Genomic DNA, 18970 nt, shown 5'->3' on the forward strand with positions numbered 1-18970 from the left:
CCTCCTTTAGGTGCCTCAAAGATAAAGTGTGACAAATCGGGTACAGCCATACTTTCCTGATGGCTAAGTTTTTGAAACAAAGAAACAAGAAGTAGTCCAAAGACTCAGACTATCTGAGCAAAAGAGACAGTTTGGGGAACTTAGAACTTCCCGCCCATCTGCTACAGAGCTCATTCAGTAGTAAAATGCCATATCTATGCTTTAGATACGGGTTCTTGACTCAGGTGGTTCTATGCAATTAAGAAAATCCTTACAGATCATATATCTTTAAAGTCCTTAAACCTGGTTGTTAACTCACCAGCACAGGCACAGCATAACCACTGGGTAATAACGTAGTCCCAATACCTTTTTTTTAGGCTGGAAAGAGATTTTTTAGACATTACTCCAGGGTTAGTCCATAGCTGAGGCATCCCCAGACTGTATAACCACTTCTTGACTTGTTTGAACCAGAGGATGTTCCCTTTGGAGTCTAATGAAATTATTTTAGTAACAGATTCATGTAAAAACAGTGGAAGGTCATTGGTCCACAGTCTGCTCCTAAAAGCCAGGGGCCGAAATGCAACCACATACAACATATTTTTCAGATCACGATCTAAATGAAAGGGGTTAAGGGAGCATTACAAGACAAGGAAATAACAGTTCTTATAAAACTGTTCTGTATAAACTCAATGCCTCCTATGTTATTCACTGTCCATAATTCAGCACCATACAATGCTACCTGTCAATTTCAGTGACCAGTAGTATGGATCTAAATCTTGAGCCATCAACATTTCCTTCGAGAGTCATCAACATTTCCTTCGAGACAGCAACCTTCCCGGAGAGCTGGAAGCACACCGAGATCAACGCCTTACTCAAGAAACCCAAGGCGGACCCCAAGGATCTCAAGAATTTCCGGCCCATCTCCCTGCTCCCGTTCCTGGTGAAATTCATTGAGAAGACCGTCAACAAACAACTGACCCGCTACCTCGAAGAGAACAGCATCCTGGACCTGTCCCAGTCTGGGTTCCACAGCAACCACAGCACCGAAACTGCCCTCATCGCCGCCACCGATGACATCAGGACCCTGCTAGACAATGGAGAAACCGCGGCCTTTATCCTCCTGGACCTGTCTGCCGCCTTCGACACGGTCTTCCACCACACACAACGCACACGCCTCCTCGATGCCGGGATCCAAGAGAAGGCCCTGGACTGGACCACCTCCTTCCTATCCGGCAGAACACAGAGCGTCCTCCCCCCCTTCCGCTCCGAAGCCACTGAGATCATCTGCGGCATACCCCAGGGCTCATCCCTTAGCCCACCGCTGTTTAACATCTACATGGCACTGCTCGCCCACGTCGCCCGACTGCACAACCTCAACATCATTGTTTACACCGATGACACCCAGCTGATCCTCGCCCTCACCAAGAACCTCCCACACCGCCAAAACCAACCTCCACGAATGAATGAAGGCCGTCGCCGAATGGATGAGGAACACCCGGCTGAAGCTGAACTCGGACAAGATGGAGGTTCTCATCCTCGGATCCACCTCCCTGGCCTGGGATGACTCCTGGTGGCCGACCGCACTGGGAACAGCTCCAACACCCACCGACCACGCACGCAACCTAGGGGTCATCCACGACTCCACCCTCTCCATGACGAAGCAGGTCAACGTTGTCTCTTCCTCCTGCTTCAACACACTCCTCATGCTCCGCAAGATCTACAAGTGGATCCCCACCGAAACGAGAAGAACGATCACCCAGGCCCTCATCAGCAGCAGGCTGGACTACGGAAACGCCCTCTATGCAGGAGCCTCGGACAAACTCCTGAAACGGCTTCAATGCATCCAGAATGCCTCTGCATGCCTGATCCTCGACATTCATCCCCACAGCCACATCACACCCCACCTGAGAGACCTGCACTGGCTCCCCGTCAACAAGAGGATAACCTTCAAGCTCCTCACCCAGGCACACAAGGCACTCCTCAACACTGGACCAGATTACCTCAACAGACTCAGCTTCTACACCCCCACCCGCCAGCTCCGCTCTGCCAACCTCGCCCTCGCCACAGTCCCCCGAATCCGAAGAGCGACCTTCAGCAGCAGATTGTTCACCCACCTCGCCACCAAGACCTGGAACACCCTCTCCATCCACCTACAGCAGACCCAAAACCTGCTAATCTGAAGAAGACTCCTCAAGACCTGGCTTTTCGAGCAGTAGCAGCATTCCCCACCCCCCCAGCACCTTGAGACCCTTACGGGTAAGTAGTGTGCTTTACAAATGCTATTGATTGATTGATTGATTGATTGATTGATTGATTGAGTTATTCAACCTTTTAGATATGGCACACCCCATATGCTGTAGTGTCACATGGCTCTTGATTATTTGTGGGGACCATGATAAAGTATTAGTGAACCTGACCCCCAGATAATCAAAGTGTTTTACATGCTCCAAATACATGTCACCCAACTTCATCTTACCTTTAAAGGGTCTTGGTGGGTTGAAGGTTATACATTTTGTTTTTACTACATTTATTTCCAAACCAAATTCCCAACAGAAAAAAGGAAAATCAATTTAATAGATTATGCAACTTCATAAGTGATTTAGACAGTCAGTTAAATTATAGTTCAAGCAGTATTGATGCAAAACCATAAATAGAAATACATTTTAAGCACATCTTGATAGTCAAGGAATGTTCCTGCAATTGCTAGAACCCAAATTCAACATAAGTGTCAATTGCTTGAAGTGTTGGGATTTCACTGCAAAAATACAAATAAATCTTAAAAGTTGTCTAGGTCATTTTGCCTGGCATCTCTGAAAAGTTCCTTTTAGCAAGTGTAAAGATGAATATCTAGATTGTAATTTTTGTAATTAGCAGTGGCTGACTGGAGTGTGATCACTAGTCAAGCATCAACAACAATCCTAGCAAGGGAATGCACGAGCAAACCCCAAACTAATCTGTGCTCAATCCACTAGTAGCTTGGCACAGAGCAGTCAGGCTTAACTTAGAGGCAATGTGTGAAGGACTCATGCAGCACTTCAAATGGTAAACAGTGAAAACACCATGGAAAAGGATTCCAAATCAGGTTGAATAAATAGAGCAAAATTTAGTAAATAGAACAAGACAAAAATGACAAAAATTCAATAAGTAGACCCAGAGTTATGAGTTTGTAAAGAATACACTGCAATTTAGTGCCTAAAAGCAAAAAGCGCCAATCGCGGCTATCTGGTCATGCTGGATCTGGTCAAAGTCAACACTTCAGGCTGATTGCAATAGAGCATGGGTCGAATATAGTAACAGATAAGTCCAGCTGAAGTTTTTCCTTCTCAAGTTTTCGCGTTGAAGAGGGTTGCCGGGGGCAAAGGTAGCATCACAGGTGGTGGTCAGCTTGGCACAAAGAGCAGGCCAGGCATTGTGGGTGGGTGTGCTGGAGCTTCATGTTGACAGTTTACTGTGAGCTGTCAATGCTGCTGTGCGAAGAGACAGTCTTTTAGGGGATTACGCTGTTTTATGGAGCGAGCCGTGCGGATCCAGTGTGAACAGGTCCATTCGCAGACACAAAGAGTCCAAAAGCTTGATTTCAAGAGCTCAAGAGACACACCAAGAGTCCAAGACCTATGGGGCATCAATTGGAGGCCAGGAAGCTGCTAAAGACGGATCCAGGAGCCTTTTATGTCCCTGAGGTTCAGATCAGGAGGCCAACAGACTAGAGTTTTGAGCCACTGTGGGGTCCTGTGTTCCAGATGAGTTGCATGTCCAGGCAAGAGGGCAGCAGGTTCAGTACAACAGGGCAGCGGTTCCTTTAGAGCAGCTGTCCAGCAGAGTGGAAGTCCTTTTAGCAGCACAGCAATCCTTCCTGCCATAACATCCACAAGTCCAGTAGTGTACTGAATTTGTGGTGTCTGAGGCCCTTCTTCTGCACACGGTTGTGCCTTTCAAGTGGGGAGACGCTTCTGGAGGCATGCTTTTGAAGTGCACAAATACCCTTTCTTCTCTGTCCTGGCTCCAAACTACTACAGGGGTTATGCAGCTCTTTGTGTGGAGACAGGGCACATTCTATTCAGGTGTAAGTGAGGCTGGACCCAGCTCCTCCCTCCCATTCTGCCAGTGATGGCCCATCCTGTCCACCTAAACTCCCATTGTGTGTGGCTCTCTAGGAGGAATACACAAAGCCCAAATGCCACCTACACCCAGTCAAGTGACCAGAGACAGGCTGCAGGCACCAAATGATTAAGGTAAGACAATTTCGAATTTCTAAAAGTGGTATTTTCAAAATTATAATTGAAAATCCAACTTCACCATTAATTACGATTCCCGAGATACCAAAAAGGAACAATTCATCTCTTCCCATTTGGAAGTGCACTTATAAAATGTAATAAGGCATCTCCAATGTTATCCTATGGAAGGCCTAGGCCTTGTAATAGTGAAAAACGAATTTAAGAGCTTTCATTTCCAGGACATGTAAAAATTAAAAGTACATGTCCAACATTTACATACACTACACCCTGCCCTTGGGACTTTCTAGGGCTTAACTTAACGGACAACTTATATGTATTAATAAGGAAGGTTTGGGCATGGTGCAAGGCTTCTTTTGCCAGGTGGACATAGCAAGTTAAAACTGAACACACATGCTCAGGAATGCCAGGTCTGAGACATATTTAAATGGCTACGTAGGTGGATGGTTATGTTATGTTATGTTAACAGGTATTTATTAAGCGCACGGCTACTCATGGGAGTGTCCCAGTGCTCAAGGCAAATACCCGCACCACTGAGCCAAAGTACTCCAGTTTAAGGCTGCTGTTGGAATAACCAGGTTTTTAATTTCCTTCTGAAAGTGAGGAGATCCTGGGATTTCCTCAGCGCGAGGGGCAGACCATTCCAGAGGCGAGATGCCACCACTTGGAAAGATCTGCCACCCCTCCGAGAGAGCAGGATATGTGGGGTAATGATCAGTGACTGGGCGGATGACCTTAGAGTTCGACACGGAATATAGTGCTGCAGTCTTCCCCCAAGATATGGGGCACCTATTGTATGAAAGGCCTTAAAGAACAGCACTAGTGAGTTAAAGGCGATCCGTTTTCTAATAGATAGCCAATGCAGGGAGGCCAGGAGGGGTGTAGAATGAGTTCTCGGTCCTGCCAAGAGAATGGCTCTGGCTGACACATTTTGGATCACCTGGAGGCAGCAAAGTAAAAATTCAGGAAGGCCAAGATACAGGGCATTGGCATAGTCCAATCTCGACACCACCAGAGCTTGGACTATCGTCTTCCTGTGGGAGACCGGGAGAAGAGGCAGAAAGTTCCTCAACATCCTCAGCAACCCGAAGCAGGTCCCAGCCACTGATTGAATTTGAGCCTTCATTGAGAGAGAGTCATCACATTTGACGTCTAGATTTTTTACAGCCTGAACGGCTGCAGTGGGAGGAGACATGTCTTGCGGCCACCAATGATGCCATAGATCACAGGACCGAGAGCCAAAGAACATCATCTCTGACTTCTCAGAGTTGCACTTCAGTTGTTTTTTCCTGAGCCAGTGGAAAACCTCTGATAAGCATGTGTTTTTTTCTCTTAAATTCTGAGCTCTTCTCGCAGGTAAACAGCAGTTGTGTGTCATCAGCGTATGACACTATCTTAGCCCCATGATTCTCTGCGAGACACACCAGAGGCGCCATATAAACATTGAACAATGTGAGGCTAAGAATTGAGCCCTGAGGGACCCCCACATTCATAGGGGAAATGGGTGCCGAGAAAGGCGGGCACCAGATAGTTTGCTGGCGGCTGTTCAGAAAGGAATTAAACTATCTCAACACCGTGCCTCCGTTCCCGCCCTCTTGGAGCCTTCGTAAAAGTCCACTGTGGGGCACGGTGTCGAAGGCCGCGGAGAGATCCAGCAGCACCAGAGCTGCCCTGCCTCCCTTGTCCAATGTGATTTTAATAGTTTCCGCAACTTCCAGGAGGGCACAATAATTGCTGCAGGCCCACCAGTAGGATTTAATTTACAGTGCCTGGGCACATGTAGCGCACTTTACTAGGGCGATAGTAGTAAATTAAATATGCCAATTGGATATAAGACAATGTTACCATGTTTTATGAGGAGAGAGCACAAGAACTTTAGCACTGATTAGTAGTGGTAAAGTGGACAGAGTTCCAAAGCCGACAAAAATGAATTTGGCAAAAATTAGGAGGAAGTAGGCAAAAGCTTGAGAGTGACCCTGCAAAAAAAGGGCCAAGTCCAACAGGCACTATTTACTGAACATAGAGTCAAGTGAAAGCATTCATAATACTGTCCTGGAGAATTAAAAACATATTTCAACATTGTTTTATGGCAAACAATGGAATTTCGATGATTGACATGTGCTTCATTTTTTGCCAACGGAGAATTGCGAATAATATCAGTAAAAACTATTCAAGAGTTACGAATAAAGCATTTCTCTCTCTGAATCTCAAATTAACTGGTATTCATATTGTCTTTTCAGCAAGATCATTCACTGTTCCCAAAGACAATAGTTTCAGGACAAAAATACTCATTGGCGGTAGAACAATAAAGAAACCTCTGAACCTCCCTTTGCTGCAACTGTCTAAAAGTTCCCAAAAGAGATATGAGATATCACCATGCTTAGTAACAATATTTATATGCGTCCGAAAGAATGCAAACAATTCCTTACTTCCCTCGTTACTATTTCTAGTATGTGCTTGTGCTAGTGATGAAGGCTTCTCCTTAAAATTCTGTCATCAGCTCACTGCTTAAGAAAGGCTTTGGGTAAAATGGCAAAGGAGTAAGTTCGGGGTTTGAGAGAATATCTGAACTTTTGAGTTGCAATCAACTACGCCCTAAAATGCTGGCTTCAAGTAGTAGGCGGGGAGACATGGACATCTTTTTATTTTTCTGCACTCTGAGCAGTATTTCTTAAAGTCGTAAAGCTGTTATAGAGGTCACTGATGAAAGGACATTGTTCGACTCTGGCGTGGTGTGGTACAACATTCTTTGTCTTTTACCTCCCAAGCAGGAGAAACAGCTTTGCTAAATCATTAACCTACATTTAAACAACATGGCCCCTTCAGCTCCATGTTTGGTTTTCCTTCTCAGTCAGGTATCAGAGCTGGTTTTTCCACCGAAACCACCTTACTTGGGGTCACTGAAAGCATACGCCACCACCTGGACAATGGGGACACAGTTGCGCTCATTTTACTAGATCTGAGCGCCGCCTTTGATACGGTGTCTCATGCTGTGTTAATAAATACACTTAAAACACAGGGTACCGGCGGACCCGCCTTAAACTGGCTTACTGCTTTCCTTTCTGATCGCACTTTCCAAGTTTTCTCACAAACAGCCTGCTCTGAAGTCCACTCTTTCACCCATGGGGTGCCACAGGGATCCATCCTCAGCCCCTTGTTATTAAATCTTTATGTAAAACCACTGGCCGAGGTGGCAGAGAAATCAGGGTTGCCTCTTTTTTCTTATGCCGATGATTCTCAAATCATTTTCTCCCTTTCCTCACACAAAACAAAGGCTCCTTCTATTCTCAAAATTGGCCTGAACAAAATAGCTTCTTGGATGCAGCAAAATTGTCTTAAGCTAAACGGAGAGAAAACGGAGATATTGGTGTTAGGAAAAAACAAAGATCTCTGGAACCCCAAACACTGGCCTTGTGGAATTTGGTGATCTTCTGTCCCCTTCTACCCAAGTTCCTCATCTGGGTATCACGATTGAGATATTCACTCAGTATGCACCCCCAATCAGTCAAAGTCGCAGCGACTTGCTTCACCATTTTCAAATGGTTAAAGAAAATCTGTTGGATGCTACCGGAATCTACCAGAAAAACATTAGTCAATGCCCTAATTACATCTAGGCTTGACTATGGAAACGTACTTTATTTGAGCTAAAAAAAATTTGTAGTCCGAAGACTACAGACGGTACAGAACGCTACTGTCAGACTCTTGTGTGGAGTCCCAAAGACCACCTCCATTTCGACCTATCGACGCAAGCTGCATTGGCTTAAAATCGAGAATCGAATAAAGTTCAAGGTACTGAGCTATATGCACAAAATTAAATCCTGTTATCTTCAGTCCTTAGTTAGTCCTTACTTCCCCTCCCAAAATCTCTGCTCTGCCACCCAAGGAAGGTTCGTCGTCCCCAAATTCAAACTAGCCCGGATGGGCGGCAGGTCTTTCTCTTACCTTGGTCCCTTGTACTGGAACTCTTTACCCACAGCACTCCGGAACGAGACAAACTATACTCAGTTTCGAAAGTCTTTAAAGACTTGGCTATTCGACAGATAACGGCTTTCTGTTTTCCTCTAAGCCCTGACTTGTCCTTGGCGCCGGGAAACCCTTTTTGGGTAGCTGTTGTGCATTATAAGTTTAAAAACTAAACTAAACTAAGAACACTAAAAGACCTTCTAATTTTTCGGTCGAGCCTGAGTCAGCGTGATTGTGCTGCTTTGGCGATCTGCTGTGGTGGAGTAGGGAATAGAAGCCCTGCCCACTCTCTGCCCATATTTGCCATTGGCTTGTGTCATTGTCTGTCCTAAATAATGGCTTCGGATTCGTAAATAGGATTGTTTGTCCCTCCTTAGTACCTCCTCCTCATTTGTCACCTCCCGTGGGGACTGGCGCCTTTACTTTGGTTGTTACACGGTACTGTTATTTAGGCTGTGAGCACTATTGTCTTTATCCAGTTTCTCTTACTGCAGGCACGACATGCTAATGCTTGTTTTCATATGAAATGGTGTCTCCTTTTTACCCCCGGTTTTGGCCTAAACTACACAACTGACGAGCCAACCACATTCTTGTAAACTGTCGCCCTGGTACACTTGCTGTTTTTGTCTGGCAGCGTCTTCATTGTGTTTCTGCGCAGCTGATAACACCTCAGGTGGTGGAATAAATAATTCCTTCTCTCTTTAAGAAGACAGAAAGGGTGGCAGGGTGGGCGAAGTACGAGGGGTGTGAATGCTCAGGTCAGGTAATTGAAAGTGTGCGCAGAGAGCAGAAGACTGACTTCACTCTTCTTCTATGTGAAGGCTAAATGAGTTGGGGTGTGCATCAAGTCACATAGAGCATCAGAAGCCTCGGTGGAGCATTAAGGTGAACCCGACCCTGGTTGACAGAGGGACATCGTGCAGGGGTCAGTTAGTCACCCTGGTCTCCAGAGACCTGGATATGGTGGAGAGGGAGGGAGATTTCCAAAAATCAGTTTCAGGAGCACACTCTTCACTATTGGAAAAGAAATATCACAGCAAGAATTGTGATGTAACAGCACGACTAGAACTTCACACTGATTCCACTCCCACCCAGACCGAACTCGGTGAGAAAGCTCAGTGAGTTCAGTGCTAGCTGCTGGCGCCTGTCGAGCCATCAGTCGCAACTTGAAATCCTAGCGCCAGCCTTTCCTCGCTCACGATGAGCTTAAACTGAGCACCATTGAGCAGGTGCCTAATAACACATCTTATCTATAGCGATTCGAATCGGTCGACCTGTAGGAGAAAGCACTATAGGCCATGTATTATTATATGTACTAGTAGTATTTCTATTCTGTGCTAAGACAAATAAATCACTTTTATTTTGCTTCTTGCCAAGGGCGCTAACATGGGCGGGCAAAGCTAGGCTTGCATAACCTAATGACTTCCAGGTACTTGATGGAACCGCTCCGGGGATTGGTGTAGCGTGGCGGGGCCTTGGGAGTGATTAGGCCTCGACTGCGCTGAAAGAAATACACAAGACTACACTTTCGATATCGTGGCCGGAAGACCCCGAGCGGTCTCCTGCCGTTTACTTATCCCCTCGGGTCGAGCCCGCCCGAGGGGTGTGGAGATGCGTGTAAGTGGCAACACTGTAGTGAAGAGCCCAAGTGGCTCTCTACATCCCTCCTTTCTTTCGGTTCTAGACCATCAAGTCCTCTCAGTTCACGTAGACATATATGCAAAGTCTTTCAGTCTCTGACTAGGCACAGGATTTGGCTGGAGACCATACTTCTGGCTCCAGGAACTAGGACCGGCCTGAGCACTGGACGGGATACTCTCAGATGACTCAGTTGCTGTGCTTTGACCAGTCGACCTGACGGTGTCACTAGACCCTTGGCTAGCTTGCCGAGGTGTTTCCGATGGTGGGCTCCCCATGCTGGGAGAAGCAGGTGGGGAGAAACTCGGAAGGGTTTCCTGATGGTCAGATGCTTCTTGGTCCAGCTCCCTCTCGGACACCTTCTTAAAGCTGGACACATTTCTCGTGACAGAGTGCTGTCCCCTTCGAGCAGTAACCATGGTCCCTTGAATGCCTACAACGACCCATGCTTCCAGCTCATAGGGCATCCGAAACTTCCAACCGGGGTGTCGGTCTTTAATCACCACCTGATCTCCTACTCTCAGATGGTGTTCCTGTGCCCTTCGGGCTTCGCTGGCCTTTCGATTGGTTGTTTCTCTCTTTGCTTGGACTGCGTCGTTGTCCCGTTCCATGAGCATCCACGTAGGGTCAGCCGGGATGCTGTCCCTTTGCGCCCTTTTGAACAATAGATGAACCGGCGCGCACTTGGTCGTACTGTGTGGGGTCTGTCAATATGCTCCCAGAAATTGATCAAGAGCCATTTCAGCATCTTCTCCCCCATCCACAGCGATGCGCAGTGCTCGGTTGAGAGTCCTCATTAGGTGTTCTACTTCCCCATTTGCTTGGGGCCATAGCGGGGTGATCTTCCGGTGCTGTAGTGCTTTGTTTTCAAGGTACTCTTGAAAGTCTCGGCCCTGAAATGGGGGTCCATTGTCCGACTTGACCTCCTCCGGTAGCCCCATCATTGCAAAAGTTCTGTCGAGGACCCTCTTCACTTGTGGAAATGCCGTTGACGCAACTATTTCCACTATGGGAAACTTTGAGAAGGAGTCGACGATGACCAGCATGTGACATCCATCCGGGAAGCTCCCAAAGTCGAGACTGATTTGAGTCCCAGGGGCCGTGCTCGGCTCTTCCGTGATCACTGGTGCCGGTGCGGGATCGCCTCCAGTGATCGTGCAGGCATGGCATTGCCTTACCATTTCATCCACCATAGAGTCTATTGCCAGGAACCAGACCTTGGCCCGCAGCCTGGCTTTCATTTTCGCCCTTCCTTGGTGGCCAAAATGTGCCAGCGCGAGAATCTTCTTCTGTAAACCCTCCGGGACCACTATGAGGTGACCTCTCAGAACCACTCCTTGCTCGCCCACGCTGAGTTCGTGGCGTATTTGGCACAGCTGCTGTCGGGCGTGACTGACTTCCGGCTGGAGGGCGCAGGCCACATCCATGAAGTGTGTCCATCCGTTGTTCTCAAGTGCCTCCTTTACCATGGACAGTGTGTGATCTTCCTGTGTTGCCCTGTCAATTTCTTCCAGCGTCATGGCCGATGGGCACGCCCCTTGAGACACCATATTCACAAAGGCCTCTGTGTGACACGCATCTTCCGACAGGTCTAACGCCCTAGGGTGCTCCGGGTGACGAGACAGGTAATCAGCCGGATTATGAGCGCCGGGACGGTAGATCACTTTAAAGTTGTATGATTGCAGCTGCACCACCCATCGTTCTATCCTCGGGGGCGCCAGCCGAGATGAGCCTGTGAACAGCGGTAGCAGAGGCTTGTGGTCGGTCACCACGTGAAACTCCTGGCCACACAGATACAGATGGAAGTGCTGGCATGTTCACTTGATGGCCAACACCTCCCTTTCTATTTGAGCATACCTGGTCTCTGTGCTGTGAGAGCCTTACTTGCGCAGGCAACTGGCTTCCAGATCTCCGAACCATGTTCTTGCAGGAGGACAACCCCTAGGCCAACCGGACTTGTGTCGACGACTAGCTCTGTGCGCCGTTGGGGGTGGAAGTAGGCCATTACTGTCTTGTCAAGTAATCCTGCCTTGATGGCGTTGAACACCTTGTTGGCAGCCACTATCCACTCCCATTTGTGATCTTGATGTGTGAGGGTCCGAAGTAGTTCTAAAATGGCAGTAAGGTTCGTACGTGGCCATACCAAGAAAACTCCTCACCTCCGTTGGATTCTTCAGGGTGCTGGCGGCACGGATGGTCGCGGCCTTCTTGGGGTCTACGAGCAATCTATCCCGGGTGAAGGTGTACCCAAAGAAGTCGACTGTCTCTTGATAGAATGAGCATTTGGACTTGTGCAGGGTAAGGCCACAGTCTGTAAGTCTCTGCAGGGCAGCTCGGAGGTGAAGGTGATGGTCTTCCAGGGTGCTGGAAAACACCAAGATGTCATCACTCAAGTTGATTACTCCCTGCAACCCAGCCAGTGCTTCCCTGATGGCGTTTTGAAAGACTTCAGCTGCCGACGACACCCCAAAATGGAGCCGTTTATATCTTCGGAGTCCAATGTGGGTCGAGAAGGTTGTGATATACCGGCTTTCCGGCTCCAGTTCCAGCTGATGGTAGCCAGCGTTGAGATCTAACTTGGAAAACCACTTGGCTCCATTCAAATCAGCCACTATGTCGTCCATCGTGGGCGTGATATGGTGTTCTCTCTTCACAGCGGTGTTCGGCAACCTCATCTCGACGCAGAGCCGGATGGCTCTGGGTTGCTTGGGCTTAGGTGCTATGACCAGCGGAGAAACCCAGGGGGTCGGGCCAGAAACCTTTTCGATTACATCTAGTTCCTCGAGTTTCTTTAGTTCTTCCTCGACCTGCTGGTGAAGGTTGAATGGCACTCTCTGGTGTCTGAGGGCTACTGGTCTGATGGAGGGGGCAATGTGTAGTTTAAACCTTTTGCCTTTGAGCTTTCCTAGTCCTTCAAAGAGAGCTGGGAATTCTTGCAGTATTGCTTCAGCGTGCGAATCATGGACTTGATTCACAAAGAATACGAGTCCTAGATCTTCTGCCGTGTGGCAGCTCAGCAGGGACCCTTTTCGTCCCTCCGTGATGTAGAACCGGGTTTCCGTTGAGTTGTTCTCGCTCCATGACTTTTGCTTGCATGACCCCACGGAGAGGAAGCGTGTCAGTCCCTCCATATGCGTATATTCAGGCTGTAGAGGGCGTTAGCAGGGGACAAGGTGACAGGCAGTCGTATTGTGTGGAGTCCATCACATTGACAGACGCTCTGGTGTCAATGAGGCCTTTACTTCTGTGTCCTCGACTGCGACTGAGCACATGGGTGGGAGGTGGCCACCACCGCTGATCTGTTCTGCCAATATACGACACTACAAACACCTCGTCATCTTCGTCTTCATACATGGGCCGTCGCCCCTGTGGCTGATTGTCCGCAACTGTTGGCGGATCATCAAGAGAGATCTGGCGGACGCGTTGTGCCATGCCCTGGGACATTGACGACATTTGCCTGAAACGCCCTCCACGGCATACTCTGGCATAGTGGTTTAGCCTTCCGCACCGGGAGCATGTCTTTCCTTTTGCCCGCAGACAGCTGTCGCGGGGTGGTCCTCTCCGCAATATCCACACGGTCCCCCTGGTACCGGTTGCGGTCTGGGCGATTGGCGAGCCGCCAAGAGGCGTCGTTGGATGGCTTCAACTTTTTCCTCTTTGATCGGCGGATGTCGGGATGCAGACAATGCGGCAACCGGCGTATGTAAAGCGACCTCCATCTCCTGCGCTCGGACGTCCGACAGTTCATGGGAGCGGGCTAGGACCAAGATCTCGTCCAGCGAGATTCCAGGTTGCCAGAGGATCAGCTTCCTCAGGAGTTTAGAACTGCATCCCAGGATGATTTGGTCTCTTATCTCCTCTCTCTGATCCGTGAATGTGCACGTGCTGGCCAGCCGGTGCAGCCGTGTGTAGAACATGTCAACTGACTCTGAGTCCAACTGCCAAGCCCTTCTGAACTTGAACTTCTCAAAATCGGGGTTGAGTTGCGGGTCGAAGTGCCTGTTAAGTGCAGTGACGTCGCATCGTAGTCGTCGTCATTGCCCGTGTTGGGGAGCGTCTCAAAGAGGTCATATATCTCCGCACCTCCATAGTAGATGAGGAATGAGCGTTTAATGGTGCCATCTGTTTCCCTTGTCCCCTTGAAGTAGTGGTTGAGCCGTCCGACCCACGCTTTCCATCTCGGCGCGGCAGTGGAAGGATATGAGGCTTCACTGAAGGGGGGCAGAGGCGCAACTGCCATGTGGCTGTGTCCTTGGAGAAGCACATTGGCACCCCCACGTGGATTATTCGCTCCATCCTGCTGAGCAGCAGCGCCAGCTGCCGGAGGGTTGCTCATGGTGGCTGTGCGCTGGGGTCCTGGAGCGAGTCAGGGGCCTAGATGTCAAGCTTGGTGGCTGGGTGCGTGTGTTGGCGCATGGCCATGTGCCACTGGCTGACTTGTGGCAACACGTGCGTGCGTGGGAGGCGACCCATCCTCTGGCGCAGTCCTGTGGTGGAAGAGAGGCGTGGGTGTAGCAGGCGTCTGTGTTCCCTGATGTGCACTATTGCCCCTTTCACTTATAATTTATGTTAATGTCCTTTCAGGTGTGTGACCTCCCCTCCACTCTTCTGTTGTGCCCCCTCCTTGTTGTAGTGAAGTTGTATCCGTATCTAGGTAGAATATTTTCAAGCAAGTGGTCTAGTAGTGACCACGTTGACCAGTGCAGAAGTAGGGCAATATCTCAAGCCTCGGAAATCGGTAGACTCTACAGACACTGCAGCCGAAGACACTTCACACACATCCTATCAGTTTGAAAATAAAAATCCCGTCTGTACAGAGTTACACCTGTGAATAAGTAGATGAACAGCAGTGTGCTTATTTCGAGAAAGTAGAGGAGCGCATTTTGCGACAAATGTGTAACCTAAACTAGGCAGCTTCAATAACAGGCTCGAATTTGGCCTACTCTCCGCTTACGTGTTTGCTATGGCTGAGTGTTTAGATTGAGCAATGAACTACTGAATAGTGTTGAGAACCCCTTACGGGTTTCATTGTGTGAGGAAATATTTGCCTCCCTGAAGGGAAAAAGTGTTCTCTTCAGGAATTATAAGAAAGCTGTAAATGTATTTGAAATAGAGTGAAGAGGTATGCGCCCTCTTCCTAGACAAGTTTTGAAAATAAGAATTAAAATAATAGTTTATGAAGTCTCTCATAAAGGAGATAAAGGAGATATAGTGCTCTGCACATTCTAGTAATGATATAATAGCAGGGAATAGTTTGTTTAAACAGCCCCAACCCTATGTTCTATGGATTCTTCCCCACGGAGTACACAGAACCATTTTGCTGCTAAGGTTTAACCTGCTTCCTATACGAAATAAAACAGGGGCATGGGAGGGTATACCTAGACAGGATAGACTTTGACACCTATTTGGAAACTGGCTGCATGATCCAAACCATCTTTTATTTGTGTGTCCCCTACTACAACCAGTACAACGTTGCTTTTTGCGACCGTTGTTTTTATAATATAATGTTGCTGCAGCTGAGGAGGCTCGAAATTGTCTTTTGCCTCACCCCTCTGAAATAGTATGTTTTAAAATGCTTTGCTTTTTTAAGCAATTGTTATATAGATTCTAGAGTAGGACTACTGAGATGTGATTTTCTATAGTAGGCTGGATATGGGTTTCTTTGGGCTGAATCAAATGCATATTTAGGCGGAATTTATGGGTCCTTTTCATTTTACAGCTGAAGTTGTTAGTGTACTCAATGGCATGACATGCTCTGTAGTGTCTACGTCAGAATGGTACCCTAAAGGACTTATGCAATTGGTACTGTAGCTACACCCTTGTACCTTTGACACTCTATATGTTGCTATGCTTTTTCTCTGTACAATGGATGCATATTTCTAAGCTCTTTGTATGTAATTTGCATAAGCTCTACTTAGGGTAAAATTAATTTTGTTACTTCATTCAAAGTCGCTTAAAGGTCTTGTGTAATTACTTTCATACTTGAGCATGTGCGTTTTTAATGCCTCTTATGCTGCTATGAACTGAGTACTCTACAGGAAATTTGTCATTGTGTACAAGCATTTGCACTTTTGTCATCTTTTCTTTTTTTGCTGTTATGCACTGCGTACTGGATAAGGAACCTTAAAATCATAAAACGCTGCTACGAATTGAGCACTTTACATGAAATTTGTTATCTCTATCCAGCAGTTGCACTTTTATAATTTTTCTTGCTGCCACGCACTGTGTACTGTACAATGAAACTCAGAATTGTTAAATCTTTTATTACAATAAGTACTGTTGGGCTAAATTCATTCTACAAATGCTTTTTAAAGATCTTTTGCATTACATTGTTGAAGAACTCAATGGTATAACTCGGTCTGCACTGACTAAGGGTGGTGGGAATAGGGACCGCCCGCTCTGCATGCGCCTGCCATGGTCGCAGTCTGGACCCGCCCGCCATCCTAATCTGGCGGGCGGTGAATCGTCCTTTGATGGCGGAGGGATCGCCACTGCACGGTTGTGGGTGCCGGTCCTTCCGTCATAGCAATCACCCCCTTAGCAAGCTCTGTATTTTATAGGACCTATGAAATCGGTTTTGCATCCATAATCTTACTTATTTTATCTTCTGTATGCAACTATGAATTTTGTATTGTTTTATGAAATCTGTACTCTAGGAGGTCTTTTAGCTTGTTATTCAGTTTTGGAGTACATGATATATTAGAAATTTTTGGGGGGAACATTTTTATGTGGAACTCTTTTGAGCTCCAAATCATAATAAATAAATTGCATGGTCCACTTTTAAAACAAGAACAATAGCAATTAGAGAACTTCTGATTCTTCAGTCTACTTGTCCACCACATAATACAAGACAAGCAGTTCCAACAAGTATTAAACATAATATGGGACAATGTAATAAGCATTTCCTATATTGTACAGCATTGCAGATATGGCTAGAATCTTTTACAAGTAGCAGGGTCATATTATAGTGCACTCCACTCCTTCTTGTGTAGATAACAGAATCTGCTTTTCAACTTAGCCTAATGTCAGATCGATTAAAGATCTAGTTCACTTGTGAGCAGTGTCAGGAGTCCTTTGTCTAGCTGTCTGTGGATTAAGGTAGAGTGCCATTATCTGTGGGTGTAGGGCATACACACTGTCACCTGACTTGTCATATACACATAATAAGATTAAGAAAGATCACTAAGGACTGCCACTGACAGGAAGTCGGTTTGTTAGAATTAAAATTCCCTGTTCCCATATCGCATTCAGCATGTTATATTAGGTTAGCAATGTGTGACTATAGTACATGTAATTATGCTCACGTTATGCAACCCACTGAGTTATCCCGGTAGCATGCAAGCTTTTGTTAGCCAGTGTGACCTAATTTTGTATTTTGTAATCCTTATTAGACTGTCTCTGTTGAGCCCGTGTTAGGCCTTAGAATTCAGAATAGCTTGCCTCAGCTGAATACTGTATTCCGTTATATTTCCTTACTCTGTGCAAGGCTGCAGCTCGACTTGCTAACAAGACAATTATTCTGCTTTTGCATTCCATTGTATACATGTAGCTCTGCTCCCACGTTAGGAAACACGGAGACTCGGCACAGTGGCCTTGGGCCACTGATAGCATGCCCATCTGGCAGGTGTTGGCTCATCTCTCTGTACCTCCTGTGTTTGTGTCCGGCTCAGACCAGTACTTTTCCTCCAGAGGCGTGGCCGAAGTCTCCTGAAGGGTTTATCTTCTATTAGCAAATGCTGGGGAGTCAGTCCCCTCACAAACATCTTATGGTGATGGTCTGACTGGACTCCTCTGCAGAGATTAACAATAAATATGTATGTTTTCATTCTATCGACTTTTCATTTGGGAAGGCATAGCAGGTGGTCATAAGTGCCTGCGTGGTCCTAAAGAGCCCCGTCCTTCAGTTGGTACCTGAACAGGGACCCCACAAAAGGGCCCCTCACCCGTAATCGGGTTCATAGTGGCAGGGGTGGTGTCTGGTCGGTCAGGCGGACCGTAGCCCCTCACATACAAGATCGAGCTTGGTTCTTACAGCTGCCCTGCCCTCTCGATCAGGTTGATCTTCAGCTAGTGGCCCTTGGCTGGGGTTCTGAAAAGGCGAAACCTTAGAGCTGACCGTTTGGTCTGAAGAGTCGGCAGTGGAGAATAACTTGCTTGACCTGTGTGCACCAGGTGAGTGATTTGGTTCGTGGGAAAATGGCATCATTCTTGGTTGACACGAGCCTGCGGGCCGTGTCCTGGTACAGTCTCTGACTGTCTTGTTTGAACGACACAAGCCGACGGGCTGTGTGTCCTGGTACAGTCTGCGGACAGTCTTGTCTTGGACTTGGTGGGTCTGCGGACCCTTGAGGGACACAGAGCACTTGAGAGCAGTCTACCGGACCAACTGGTAATTAGCCTCTTTGTGAAAAGGCCCTGGACTGTTCACAGGTAGTCTTCCAGACCAACTGGTAATTGGATCTGCTTTTGAAAAGGTCTGGGGCCGAGGCCTGTCTTCTTGTATTGGTGCAATATCCGGACTGTCTTGGCTGCAGTTTGCGAACTGCCTTGCTTGGATGACACGAGTCGACGGGCTGTGTCTTGGTGCGGTTTAATACTGTCTTGATTTGTACTGGCTGGGTTTGTGGACCCTTGGAAAAGGCAAAGAATGCTCGTGAACAGTCTGCCAGGCCAACTGGAAACCTGGCTCATGCTCAAAAAGGTTTGGAACTGTTTGCAAACAATCTGCCAGGCCAACTGGAAATTTGGTCTATGATTGCAAAAGGCCTGGGGCTAGAGCCTGTCTTCTTAAACAAGGTAAGTCTCTGGGCTGTCCAATTGTCTTGGTACGGTCTTTGGACTGTTTTGTTCTGATGCAGTTCCCGAGCTGACTTGTGGTTTGATTGTTGCGTTTGAGTGTTATGAGGTTTGTGGACTGACGTTGGTGGTGGTGTTTGTGCAATTCTTCTTTGAGTGAGTAGCGACTGTGCTTTCCAGACAGTGCTTTTGGTTCGCGAACAATATTTGTTCCCCTATTTTATTTGTATTACAATTGTGGGTTTGATTTGTCCGTTAGGGACAGTATACGTGTCTTATGTTAAGATGCCTTGTTTCAGTAAGTTTGGATGTTTCAGATGCCAATGCTGTTCTAAAGATGCGCGTTTGGAAGAGAGCCAGCC

Source organism: Triturus cristatus, chromosome 11 (genome assembly GCF_964204655.1).
Source record: "Triturus cristatus chromosome 11, aTriCri1.1, whole genome shotgun sequence".
NCBI classification, from domain to species: Eukaryota; Metazoa; Chordata; class Amphibia; order Caudata; family Salamandridae; genus Triturus; species Triturus cristatus.